At 35.2% G+C, this 14,246-nt stretch overlaps 1 non-coding gene across 1 annotated transcript; it reads left to right on the top strand.

Moving 5' to 3' along the window:
* The first annotated feature begins 10,703 nt into the window (after positions 1-10,703).
* On the top strand, positions 10,704-10,810 carry LOC128294432 (small nucleolar RNA R71). Its single transcript, XR_008284743.1, has one exon. It is a non-coding gene; the product is annotated as a small nucleolar RNA R71 (small nucleolar RNA).
* The last annotated feature ends 3,436 nt before the right edge of the window (positions 10,811-14,246 follow it).

Raw genomic sequence — 14,246 nt, 5'->3', positions numbered from 1 at the left:
TAAAAAATATAAAATTTAAATTTAATAATATTTGTAATTAATTTTCTCAATTTAATTTAAAACTTGAATTAAACACTAAAAAGTTAGTACTTGCTACATTAAAAAGACTCAAATTTGAGTACCAAATGATATATTGAGTCTAAAATTTATTTCCAAAACAAGTTATGTGGTACAATTAGTCTTTGTTTAATTTTATGAAGCATAGGCTATTTTCATTTTGTTTTCTTGGAAAATGGAGATGTTTGGCTGAAAATTTTAATAATGATTTTTGAAGAATGAAAATATGTAAAAAAATTGTTTTCATTAAAAATGTAAAGTTGGAAATAAGATTTTTAAATTTTAAATGAATATATAAACACAAAATATTATTTATTTTGAACCAAAATTTGAATATCAAGTATGTTACCTTGCTTCAAATCCATATAAACCTTGAGTTTTTTTTTTTCTTCCATTGTTTCTATAATAAGATAATATGTACCAAATATGCTTTGATGTTTCTATAATAAGATAATATGTACCAGGTATGGAGTAAGGCGGCAACACTAATTAAGGGTGGTATACTGGTAAGGATCCAAGTACTGTAAAAGACAAGGAGGTTGGAAGGATGGAAGATGTTTCAACTTTTAAGGAGTCTCCATGGAATACGACTGAGACTTATAAGCCGAATGGTTGTAGAAAGATTTTGAGCACATATTTTGATATTGGCTAGAAGTGATAGCTGATTGTATTGATGAAGAAGCCCTCAAAAGTTGAATAAGTTCTTGTTAGGAACTACGACAACATTTCCGATACTATTAGATTACGTGAGAATTTCTTAATGGATGGAGTGTTTGATGTTGACATTAAGAATATTTTCAACAGCCCAGTTTCTTATTGTTTTCGGGGATGATGAGATGAAACTTAAAATGTAAGAAGAGATTGGATATGGTTGAAAGAGTTGTTCATTGCATTAGAGGAGTGGTCAATATTCTCGCAAATTAAGAATAGGGTGACATGAGCGGCTGTCTATGGGTTGTCATTGCATGTATGGAATTACTCTGCTTTGAAATATGTTGGTGGCTTATAGAGTCGAAGCATTTTGGTGGGAGGCAATGTTGAGGTTTCAGGATTATGATCAGTCTACTATGTTTGTTATACGCTTGCAGAATTTGAGGAAATGATAAAAATTAAGTGTGGTGAGGAGGAATTGATGAGGGGTGAGTGTGCAATAAAATCCTTTTCAAATGAAGGTCAATCATAACCAACAAATGAATTTCGCAGGAAAACTATTATAACTCTAACTGAGGTTTGCTTATTAACATTAATGATCTACTGATCTAATAGAAAGCATTCTTATTAACACGATTGATAAAAGTGACGAGTCCTTTGTATCGCATTGCATCACCGGATGTACTTGCATAGAAACATATAAACCATCAAATTTCTTATTTCAAAGTTCTATCTGATTCGATAACATGGTGATTGCATCTAAATTAAAGACACTGGCTGCTTTCATCGGTTTTATCCTCATGACTTGCCGTTGATAATTATTCAGTGCCATGATCAATAAACTCATAAGCCGCTTTGTAGCACCCCAAACCCGGCCCAGAAGTTATGGCCGGACCCGGCATGCCACATCAAAAACGTAAAAAAAAATTTCCATTCTAAGTCCAGAAAATCGTACTTGATGTTCAAAAGATTAATTCATTAAGGGTTAAAGTGAATGGAAGTCAGCACCGGTAGGAAATCGGAAAAGAGGTGGTGAGTCCATCGGATCGCTTAAGTACCAAGCTCCTTCGGATCCAATCCTAGACATGCATACCGCCATTGCCACACCTTAACGTCATGGATATTTCTAGGAAACCGATTTGATTAAGTCATTTTAAGAAAAGTGATAAATTTTGAAAAATACTTTCATTGCGGAAGCTTTGCTTGTTGTCGTGTTATTTTGAAATCAACTGTTGTTTTTGAAAACGCTACTAAAGCTATCCAATTTCAACAGTTAAAATAAGTATTACCTATCTTAGTAATACATATTAAAACCATCAAAAATAAATAAGCGGCATTATTACATTTAAAAGCCCAAAACCTCAAACGTAATTAAAAGGATGTCCAGTTCACCGGAAGAAAATCAAACTTTCGAGCGGTGGCCACTCCGAATTCCCTCACGACTCCAAGCCCACTATGGTTGGGGATTTCTGCGTGGATGAAAATAAAAGGGTGAGTTTGGGGAAACTCGGTGTGTAAGGAAAACCCATTCAAAGCCCAAGTCACTCAAGCCCATTGGGCCTAAGCCCATTCAGTAATAATGGTATGGGCGAGCCCTTTTCAGATTACAATAAACCGGGCCTTAGCCCTTATTCAGATAATAGTATGGCCCATAGGCCCATTTCAAAATACATGCAACATCAAGAAACATATGCAAGCCCATTTGGGTAATAGTGGTACTGGGCAAGAGCCCTTTTCAGATTATAATAAACCGGGCCTTAGCCCTTATTCAGATAATAGTATGGCCCATAGGCCCATTTCAAAATACATGCAACATCGAGAAACATATGCAAGCCCATTTGGGAGACTACTCAACCCACCAACCACTTGCACTCCACCCGTACCAGCCATACACTCCATGTGGGATAGCTCAACCCACCCACCCAACACTCCACAGTTGCAAAGATTGTCGCTCGATTATCAATAATTGAGGCAAAGCCTCCAAGACGTGGACAAGCCACTTTCAAGACTTCCTCCGTCAATATCCCAATCCCATGCATTAGATAATAACAACATGGCATGCAGTAAATAACAACAGTCAAACATGCATTTAAGTCAATTTAACCCTAAGGATATTTCGGTAATTAATCTCCTAGGGGTAAAACTGTAAATTTTCCACTTTTAAAGGTATTTCAGTAATTTATCTATTTTAAGGGTTTTCATGCATTTTCCTACTTTTCACGTACTAACAGAATCACGTACCGAGGGTTCTTATCGAATTGGGCCCGTTGGCCCATCATTCCAATTTTGGCCCATTAAGCCCAAAAATATCGAGGGCACAGAAATCATGCACTTTGCAGTCCAAACATTACAGCTTACCAAAAACATTAATCGATTTACTTCACGAGCATTCGCACACTCGCAAATCTACAAAATACCGGTTTTTGGCATTTCGGCTTTTCGACTTTTGCTGATCTAGACTAAGAAAGAGGGTGTTAGTTACACACCTGTTTGCGACGATATGCTGACGAGATCCACACACGAACCGCCTACAATTGGATTACTAACACGTTAATCTAACTATTCAAATACAAACTACGTATTAACCCCTTACAATATTCGGTCAACCACACCTACAGATCATAGTAAGCTTATAAGAAATCAATAAGCAACTCATTAACAAATTTTTGTCAATGTTTACCACATAATCATAATTTCACTGCAAGCTGTCTTTCTGAGCAACAGTCACTAAATCATTTATAACTAGAGCTACGAAACTCCAAATCAAGTTCCGTTAATTTTCCCTGAAAATAGACTCATATATCTTCTATCCATAAAATTTTCAGAATTTTTGGTTTGGCCAATCAATACCAGAATTTTCTCAAAGATTCCCATGTTTCACTGTTTGACTAATCTGACCACCCTTCATTACGAATCAAATTTCTCATTGTACAGAATTTGAAATATGTTCTTGTTTATCTTATTAGAAACTATACTCAATAAGCTTTAATTACATAATTTATTCAGCTTCTAATTCTTCTCCCACAATTTATGGTGATTTTCCAAAGTCACGTTACTGCTGCTGTCCCAAGCAGATTTATTACCAAATCACTCTTTCACACATACCTTGCATGCATGTTATTGAAACATGTATATCACCAATCAATCATCACATATCTATGATTTTACTTAAGTATAATCTCCATTTCATCATTTTAAAGCACAACATGTTAGCTGATTTTTCCCTTTAACATCTAAGGCACATGCATGCTCATTTGTTTGGCTCAACTTCACCTATCTTCCATTTTTCATCAAAAGAACATGAAACAACAACCATTTCCTTCATTTTAATTCATGACTAAATGCTCACAACACAACTAAAAATCAAAATATACTTCAAGAGTTAAGGTAGAATCAAGAAGAACTCATGAACCTCAAAATAGAAGCAAGGTACCAAGAACTTACCTTCAATTTTCCTCCTCCTAATGACCGAATACTCAAGAGCTTTCTCCTCTCCTTTCTCTTCTCTAACTTTCAGCTATGATGAACAAAGATGGACAAAACTTTGTTCTTTTCACCCCTTTTCTTTTAATAAAACTTCATATTTCATCCATTTAATTCTTTAATACAAAAGACATGAAATTCTTATCATGAAACATTTACCTAACCCATTATCATGAAACATTTACCTAACCCATTATCATGGAACATTTACCTAACCTATTATCATGGAACATTTACCTAACCTATTATCATGAAACATTTATCTAACCTATTATCAATTTGTACCATAAATTATGGATATCAAGTGTTCATTTTGTCTACAACAACATGATGGCTGGCCACTTCATGTAAAATGGGAGGTTTATCATGCAAATCCTCCTATTTTGCACTCCTATTTATTTGGCCACTTCAATTTAGCCTATAGCATTTTCAAACATTTTCACATAGGTCCTATTTCATAATTTCACTCACAAATGACAAAATCAAAGCATGAAATTTTGTCAACATTCACAATTCGAAAATTGGGCGTTACAACTCTACCCTCCTTAAAGAAATTTCGTCCTCGAAATTTACCTAATCCAAACAGATGAGGGTATTGCTGTTGCATCGTCTCTTCTGGCTCCCAAACTCAGAAGTTTCCCCTTCCTTAACTTGTTGAAAACGAGCGACCAAAGACTCATCGTTCAACTGTTTTTCCTTAATCGATCCACCAGGTTGGCCTCACTTGCAACTCACCAATGAGACTTCCATCATCATACAGACTCAGACGAGCAAACATTGCTCTCAGATCAGATACAACTCTACGACTTAGAGCATCGGCTACCACATTAGCCTTGCTTGGGTGATACTCGATCGAACAGTCATAATCCTTAAGCAACTCAATCCATTTCCTTTGCCTAAGGTTCAGCTCCTTCTGAGTCAATAAATACTTAAGACTCTTATGGTCAGTGTATATAATACACCTTTCTCCGTACAAGTAATGTCTCCAAATCTTAAGTGCAAATATCACTGCTGCCAACTCTAAATCATGAGTCAAATAGTTTTCCTCATGAGGCTTAAGCTATCATGATGCATATGCAACCACTTTACCCTCTTGCATTAACACGCAGCCCAAACCCACGTGTGATGCGTCACTGTACACAGTAAAAGCATTCCCAGACTCCGGCTGAATCAACACAGGTGCTTTAGTCAGAACTTTCTTCAACTTCTCAAAAGCTTCCTGCTGCTTCTCAGTCTATACAAACGGTACTCCTTTTCTTATGAATTTTGTCAGAGGTGCTGCCATCACAGAAAAACCTTCTACAAACCTTCTGTAGTATCCTGCCAGTCCTAGGAAACTTAGTATTTCCAACACCGTCCTAGGTGGCTTCCACTCCAAAATTGCTTCAATCTTTCGAGGGTCCACCTTAATCCCTTCGGCAGAGACCACATGTCCTAAGAAGGTTACCTCCTCAACCAAAATTCACACTTCTTGAACTTCGCAAAGAGTTCCTTCTCCTTAATACTTACAAGACTATACGGAGATGCTCATCATGTTTCGTTTCAGTTTGAATATACCGTGATATCGTCAATAAAGACGACTACTGAACTGATCCAAAATGGTTGGAATACACGATTCATCGATCCATAAACGCTGTAGGAGCATTCGTTAGTCCAAATGGCATAACCAGAAACTCGTAATGACCATACCGAGTCCCGAATGTCATCTTTTGGATATTTGCCTCCTTGACCCTTAATCGATGATATCCGGATCGAAGGTCGATCTTGGAAAATCTGAAGCTCCTCTAAGTCGGGTCGAACGATCATCAATCCTTGGCGAGGATACTTATTCTTAATCGTCAGTTTGTTCAACTGGCGATAATTAATGCACATTCGCATCATACCATCCTTCTTTTTCACGAATAGCACTGGTGCTCCCCATGAAGACACGCTTGGCCTAATAAAGCCCCTATCCAACAACTCTTGAATTTGAGCATTTAACTCTACTAACTCCTTCGGTGCCATCCTATACGGTGCGATAGACACAGGCGCCATTCCAGGCAACAAGTCTATTCCAAACTCAACTTCTCGATTCGGAGGCAATCCTGGAAGCTCCTTCGGAAAAACATCTTGGAACTCCTTTTCGGTCCTAACCTTATCCACTGTCAGTCCCTCCTCTTCCGACTGACTTACAAATACCAATTAGGCCTCACAACCTTTTCGAATCCACTTTTCGGCTCTTAATGCCGACACCACATTGGACAAATAATCCCTTCTCTCACCTATCACCATAACCTCCTCATCCTTTGTAGTTCTTAACACCATTCGTTTAGAAGCACAATCCAGAGTCGCCTTATGCTTAACAAGCCAATCCATTCCCAGAATGAGGTCAAACTCTCCGAACGGTAACTCCATCAGATCTTCAGGAAAAACATTGCCTTGAGTTTCTAAGGGTACATTCCTATACAGTTTGTCTACCCTAACCGAGTGACCCAAGGGACTTAGTACAGATACCCCACTCACAATCTCATCAGAGCAGTCCAAGTCGTCCATAATCCGTTCTGTGGCCTCCAACCAATATTCCGCCACATTCGGGGCTATACCAGATATGCCCTTAAAGATCTCCGTTCCGTTAGTCCTGAAGTCATTTAGAAATAGATCCCTGAATTTCGTTGCCCGAACTTGCTCCGGCAACCCTTTCCAGAACACGAAGCATTGCCTGTTACAGAGCATCATCCTTGGCGGCTCTATCATACGGCCCATTCTCATCCGTCGGTGGTGGTCGTGCTACTCCAGTGGGTATGTGTTCAGAAGACGAAGATCCAGCTTGAGTACTACCTCGGCCTCGACCACGGCCTCTTCCCTGAGTAGCTCTCGTACTCATATCGATTTATCTTGATTACGAATTTTTATGCATCAATTAATATTCCAGTGTTTATTACAGATGTTTTATGAATCGACAGTAGTTCAGAGTTTGTTTCCGCAGAATCGAAGTCTAGCTACGCTTTGATCTCTTATCGATTTTCCTATGGTTTCAGATCATCCTATCTAGAGTATCCTAGCGGATTTCAAGATGATAGATAAGTCGAAAAATATTCGAAGAGTTCGAGTAATACTTACGACTTGAGTAGGAGATTCGAATGCCACCTTCTAAAGATCTAAATTTTGAAAATCGAGTTTTCGCATTCTTTATAAAATATTCGCTTTCGAAAATCTTTGTTTTGTAAACACATTCCACAGTACCGAGTTGTCGCAACCTAGGCTCGATACCACTAAATGTAGCACCCCAAACCCGCCCGAAGTTATGGTAGGATCCGCATGCCACATCAAAACGTAAAAAAATTTCCATTCTAAGTCCGAAAATCGTATTTGATGTTCAAAAGATTAATTCATTAAAGGTTAAAGTGAATGGAAGTCATGCACCGGTAGGAAATCGGAAAAGAGGTGGTGAGTCCATCGGATCGCTAAGTACCAAGCTCCTTTAGATCCAATCCTAGACATGCATACTGCCATTGCCACACCTTAACGTCATGGATATTTTTAGGAAACCGATTTGATTAAGTCATTTTTAAGAAAAGTGATTAATTTTGTAAAATACTTTCATTGCGGAAGCTTTGCTTGTTGTCGTGTTATTTTGAAATCAACTGTTGTTTTTGAAAACGCGCCCTAAAGCTATCCAATTTCAACAGTTAAAATAATTATTACCTATCTTAGTAATACATATTAAAACCATCAAAAATAAATAAGCGGCATTATTACATTTAAAAGCCCAAAACCTCAAACGTAATTAAAAGGATGTCCAGTTCACGTAAGAAAATCAAACTTTCGAACGGTGGCCACTCAAATTCCCTCACGACTCCAAGCCCACTATGGTTGGGGATTTCTGCGTGGATGAAAATAAAAGGGTGAGTTTGGGAAACTCAGTGTGTAAGGAAAACCCATTCAAAGCCCAAGTCACTCAAGCCCATTGGGCCTAAGCCCATTCAGTAATAGTGGTATGGGCCGAGCCCTTTTCGATTACAATAAACTAGGCCTTAGCCCTTATTCAGATAATAGTATGGCCCATAGGCCCATTTCAAAATACATGCAACATCAAGAAACATATGCAAGCCCATTTGGGTAATAGTGGTACTGGGCAAGAGCCCTTTTCAAATTACAATAAACGGGCCTTAGCCCTTATTCAGATAATAGTATGGCCCATAGGCCCATTTCAAAATACATGCAACATCAAGAATATATGCAAGCCCATTTGGGAGACTACTCAACCCACCAACCACTCGCACTCCACCGTACCAGCCATACACTCCATGTGGGGATAGCTCAACCCACCCAAATTTCAACACTCCACAGCTTGCAAAGATTGCTGCTCGATTATCAAAGAATTGAGGCAAAGCCTCCAAGACGTGGACAAGCCACTTTCAGACTTCCTCCGTCAATATCCCAATCCCATGCATCGATAATAACAACATGGCATGCAGAAAATAACAACAAATAAACATGCATTTAAGTCAATTTAACCTAGGGGTATTTGGTAATTAATCTCCTAGGGTAAAGCGTAAATTTTCCACTTTTAAAGGTATTTCAGTAATTTATCTATTTTAGGGTTTTCATGCATTTTCCTACTTTTCACGTACTAACGAATCACGCATCGAGGGTTCTTACCGAATTGGGCCCGTTGGCCCATCATTCCAATTTTGGCCCATTAGGCCCAAAAATATCGAGGGCACGTAAATCATGCACTTTGCGGTCCAAACATTACAGCTTACCAAAACATTAATCGATTTACTTCACGAGCATTCGCACACTCGCAAATCTACAAAATACGGTTTTTGGCATTTCGCTTTTCGACTTTTCTTGATCTAGACTAAGAAAGAGGGTGTTAGTTACACACTGCTTGCGACGATATGTTGACGAGATCCACACACGAACCGCCTACAATTGGATTACTAACACGTTAATCTAACTATTCAAATACAAACTACGATTAACCCCTTACAATATTCGGTCAACCACACCTACAGATCATAGTAAGCTTATAAGAAATCAATAAGCAACTCATTAACAAATTTTTGTCAATGTTTACCACATAATCATAATTTCACTGCAAGCTGTCTTTCTGAGCAACAGTCACTAAATCATTTATAATTAGAGCTACGAAACTCCAAATCAAGTGCCGTTAATTTTCCCTGAAAATAGACTCATATATCTTCTATCCATAAAATTTTCAGAATTTTTGGTTTGGCCAATCAATACCAGAATTTTCTCAAAGTTTCCCATGTTTCACTGTTTGACTAATCTGACCACCCTTCATTACGAATCAAATTTCTCATTGTACAGAATTTGAAATATGTTCTTGTTTATTTTATTAGAACTAGACTCAATAAGCTTTAATTACATAATTTATTCAGCTTCTAATTCTTCTCCCACAATTTATGGTGATTTTCCAAAGTCACGTTACTGCTGCTGTCCCAAGCAGATTTATTACCAAATCACTCTTTCACACATACCTTGCATGCATGTTATTTAAACATGTATATCACCAATCAATCATCACATATCTATGATTTTACTTAAGTATAATCTCCATTTCATCATTTTAAAGTACAACATGTTAGCTGATTTTTCCCTTTAACATCTAAGGCACATGCATGCTCATTTGTTTGGCTCAACTTCACCTATCTTCCATTTTTCATCAAAAGAACATGAAACAACAACCATTTCCTTCATTTTAATTCATGACTAAATGCTCACAACACAACTAAAAATCAAAATATACTTCAAGAGTTAAGGTAGAATCAAGAAGAACTCATGAACCTCAAAATAGAAGCAAGGTACCAAGAACTTACCTTCAATTTTCCTCCTCCTAATGACCGAATACTCAAGAGCTTTCTCCTCTCCTTTCTCTTCTCTAACTTTCAGCTATGATGAACAAAGATGGACAAAACTTTGTTCTTTTCACCCCTTTTTCTTTTAATAAAACTTCATATTTCATCTATTTAATTCTTTAATACAAAAGACATGAAATTCTTATCATGAAACATTTACCTAACCCATTATCATGAAACATTTACCTAACCCATTATCATGGAACATTTACCTAACCTATTATCATGGAACATTTACCTAACCTATTATCATGAAACATTTACCTAACCTATTATCAATTTGTACCATAAATTATGGATATCAAGTGTTCATTTTGTCTACAACAACATGATGGCTGGCCACTTCATGTAAAATGGGAGGTTTATCATGCAAATCCTCCTATTTTGCACTCCTATTTATTTGGCCACTTCAATTTAGCCTATAGCATTTTCAAACATTTTCACATAGGTCCTATTTCATAATTTCACTCACAAATGACAAAATCAAAGCATGAAATTTTGTCAACATTCACAGAATTCCCGAAAATTAGGGCGTTACACGCTTTGGGTGTTTTACTGTTCAGAGTACCACCGGCCGCTGCGTGAATCAACTGCCTCATTGAAGGGTCCAAATCGTTGTAAAAGGTTTGAACTTGTGGCCATAGAGGTAACCCGTGGGGAGGGCATCTTCTTAATAAATCTTTGTATCTCTCTCATGCATCATATAATGTCTCTAAATTGATCTATACAAAGGAAGAGATGTTGTTCCTTAACTTGGCTGTCTTAGTTGGTGGAAAGCACTTCAGAAGGAACTTCTTAGTCATTTAAGCCCATGTAGTGATGGAACCTTGTGGTAAAGAGTTTAATCACTGTTTTGCTTTGTTCCTCCGCAAGAAAGGAAATAACCGTAAGCGAATGGCATTGTCAATTATTGCATTAATCTTGAAAGTATCACATATTTCCAGGAAATTAGCCAAATGAGTATTTGGATCTTCATCTTGTAAATCATCGAACTGAACAAACTGTTGAATCATTTGAATTATGTTCGGCTTCAGTTCGAAATTATTTGCAGCAATGGTAGGTCTCACAATACTCGATTCAGCCCTAATTAGAGTGGGCTTGGCATAATCATATATAGTACGAGGAATAAGATTTGGATCTGCAACAATCATAGGAGCTAGCTGATTTTCTGATTATCACCCATCTCCACAGTAATAACAATGTCCTCTTGTTCGTCTACTAAATTCTCTCGACTCTGCCTTGCTTCTCTACGGTTTCTACAAGCTGTATTTTTAATTTCACTATCAAACAGTAATGGTCCCAATGAGTTTCTTCTAGTTTTAAATTAAAGGAACCTGCCAGAAGCAAATAGAAGAAAAAATAGAAAGTAAAAATTAAACTAAAAATAAAAATTATAATAAAAATGAAAATGACTAAATTAATAAAAATAAAGTGTTTCTAATATTTTAGTTCTCGGCAACGATGTCAAAACCTTGATGGTCACTAAACTAACTATAAATACGACAAAGGCAAGCGCACCTATCGAATAATAGTATAGCTATGGTGAGTAGAGAATATCGTATCCACAAGGATTAAAAGTATTAGTAATTACCATTTTTCTGTTATTTAGCCAACAATTTGGGGTGATGTGTTTTAATCTAAATTTACTAAACTAATTGAATTAAGAATGTAACAGATAATGAATCAAAGAAATAATCGAATATTAACCAATGAGATAGACAATACTCAGGAAAGAATCCACCTAGACTTCATATTTTATTATGAATCTGAATTAAATGATTTATTCACTTGTGTCTTGATCCGTAGAAATCCCTAAATTATGTTAATATCTCATTCGAGAGTAAGAACAACTGACTTTATGTTGATTAATTGAAATCTCTTTCTAATTAAAACCCCTATTGTCGAAACCATTTTTAAATCGAGTTTTGGAAAATGGGAATTGACTTTAAAAACGAAAACAGGAGTTGACACCAATCTTTTTAGGTGTGATTGGATTATCTTTAAAACATTTTGTTTTAAAATCATTAGTTTTGGTCTACGAAATCAGAAAAAGGGTTCGAGATTCAGTTACGTACGAGGAAGGGTTAGCACCCTCGTAACGCCCAAAGATTGGTACCCAATTGATTATCAAATGTCTTTAATGTCGTAGATTCAAAAATTTTAAGATGCAATCCTTTTTAGAATGATTTTAATTTTTTTGAAAATTAGAGTTCACTTGTATCAATGTATTGATACTAAGTTAGCTTTTTAGAAATCTCTATCTCGAAACAACAAAACGCTATATCCAATAAGTTAGTACATATTGCTTTGTAATCCCAAGACAATTGCTCACATTTTGCAAACATTTAAGAACTAAGAAGGGTACTTGATTATTCGAACTTAACGAGAAAAGTTGCAACCCAATAAGTTAGAGCACTACTTTCTCGAAATTTCCGAACACCAAGCATTGCCTTTATGTTTTTTGAAAACTTTGGGGCCTTATTTTTAAAAATGATGTGTTATGAATTGTATTATATTATAAATCATACATAATAACATATTATTGTAGTAGGTAAATAATACATGCATTTAAATGAATGGTGACAATAATATAAAGATCGTGTATTAGATACATACATATAAAAATCATATATTCATAGCAAATATTAACAATATGCATACAAAGATATATATATATATATATATAACATGTATTGAGAAATGAATAAACAAAACGTACAAACATACAAAGTAATAATTAAATAATGCATGATATACAAAAAGTAATAAAATAATGCATGACATACAAAAAGAGTACTACAATATTAATGTACATGTTCATGAAATGTAAGGTCAAATAATAAAGATAAGATAATATATAACACACGATATATGCAATATATATATAAAAAATGAGTTATTATTAACAAAGTGTACATATAATACAAATAAAGACATAATATTTAATAATAATCTTAAAATAGTATTTGCTATACAATATATAAAGCATAATAACAAAATATTTATAAAAGAATAATAAATACATTGGGTTTAAAATATATATATAATAAAAGTATGTAAAAGAATTTATAAAATAACACATAACATGAAAATATCATTTTAAAATAATACATAATAAATAAATAACTAATAATTTAATATGTGTATAATATGAGCTAAAATATAATTTAATTTACAAATTTTAAAATTTTAAATAATACAATGAATAACATAAATAATGTAATAGATAATATATGTTATATATGCCACAAAAAAGAGTAATATAGAATAAAAATACAACAAATGTCGATAATAAAATATAATTTAAATATATATAGGAAATAAGAAATATAATTGATATAATATAAAATAACGAAAATATATATGTAAGAACAATGTATATAGATGTATAATACAAGTAAGATATAATAATATAAAATAATAATGTAAAATAATAATAATAATAATTTGTGAACAATAAGATATAATAAATAATAATAATATATATAGTAAAATAATTTTATAATGTACAATATAAAAATAAGGTAAAACATATATATATATATATATATATATAAAATAAATATAGGGCTAAATTGAAAGTTCAGTAAAATTATGGGGCAAATTTAAAAGAAATAAAAATGGATTAAGGCCTTAATTAAAACGCGCGCAAAACAAAAGGGACTCATTGGGAAAATTTTCCTATTTTCAAAACGACATCGTTTCCCTCAATGTGGTTTTAAAACACTGTGAGGGTTAAATCGAAACGAAATTGAAACAGTAGGGATAAATTATAAATAAATATTAATGAAATTATGAATAATAAAAAAAAGGTGGACCAAATGAGCAATTAGCCCAATTTTTAAAAACTCGCGGATCCTCCCCAGGTAATCGGGTCAACACGCGAATCCTGGGGCTTCAAAACGTCGTCGTTTTAAGCTTATCAGACTAAGCTAAAACGGTGTCGTTTTGTTAGGGCTATATAAGCCAAAACTAAAGCCTAAAAATCATTTGGAATATCATTTTAAGAAAAAAAAACAAAGAATCCTCTGAAGAGGACTAGAGGCCGGTCATCGAGGCTCGTGGAATCTCGTCCATCGGTTCCCACGCCACAGACGCCGCCGCACGCACGGTGGTCGGAGGGTTAAAACTCTCCCCTCTTCAAGCGTAATACAGGTAACTTTCTTTCCTTTTTAAAACCTCAACGATTTC

The sequence above is a fragment of the Gossypium arboreum genome, chromosome 6 (genome assembly GCF_025698485.1).
Source record: "Gossypium arboreum isolate Shixiya-1 chromosome 6, ASM2569848v2, whole genome shotgun sequence".
In the NCBI taxonomy this organism is placed as follows: domain Eukaryota; kingdom Viridiplantae; phylum Streptophyta; class Magnoliopsida; order Malvales; family Malvaceae; genus Gossypium; species Gossypium arboreum.
Note: the sequence above shows the minus strand (reverse complement) of the source record. Positions and strands in the feature narration are given on the sequence as shown.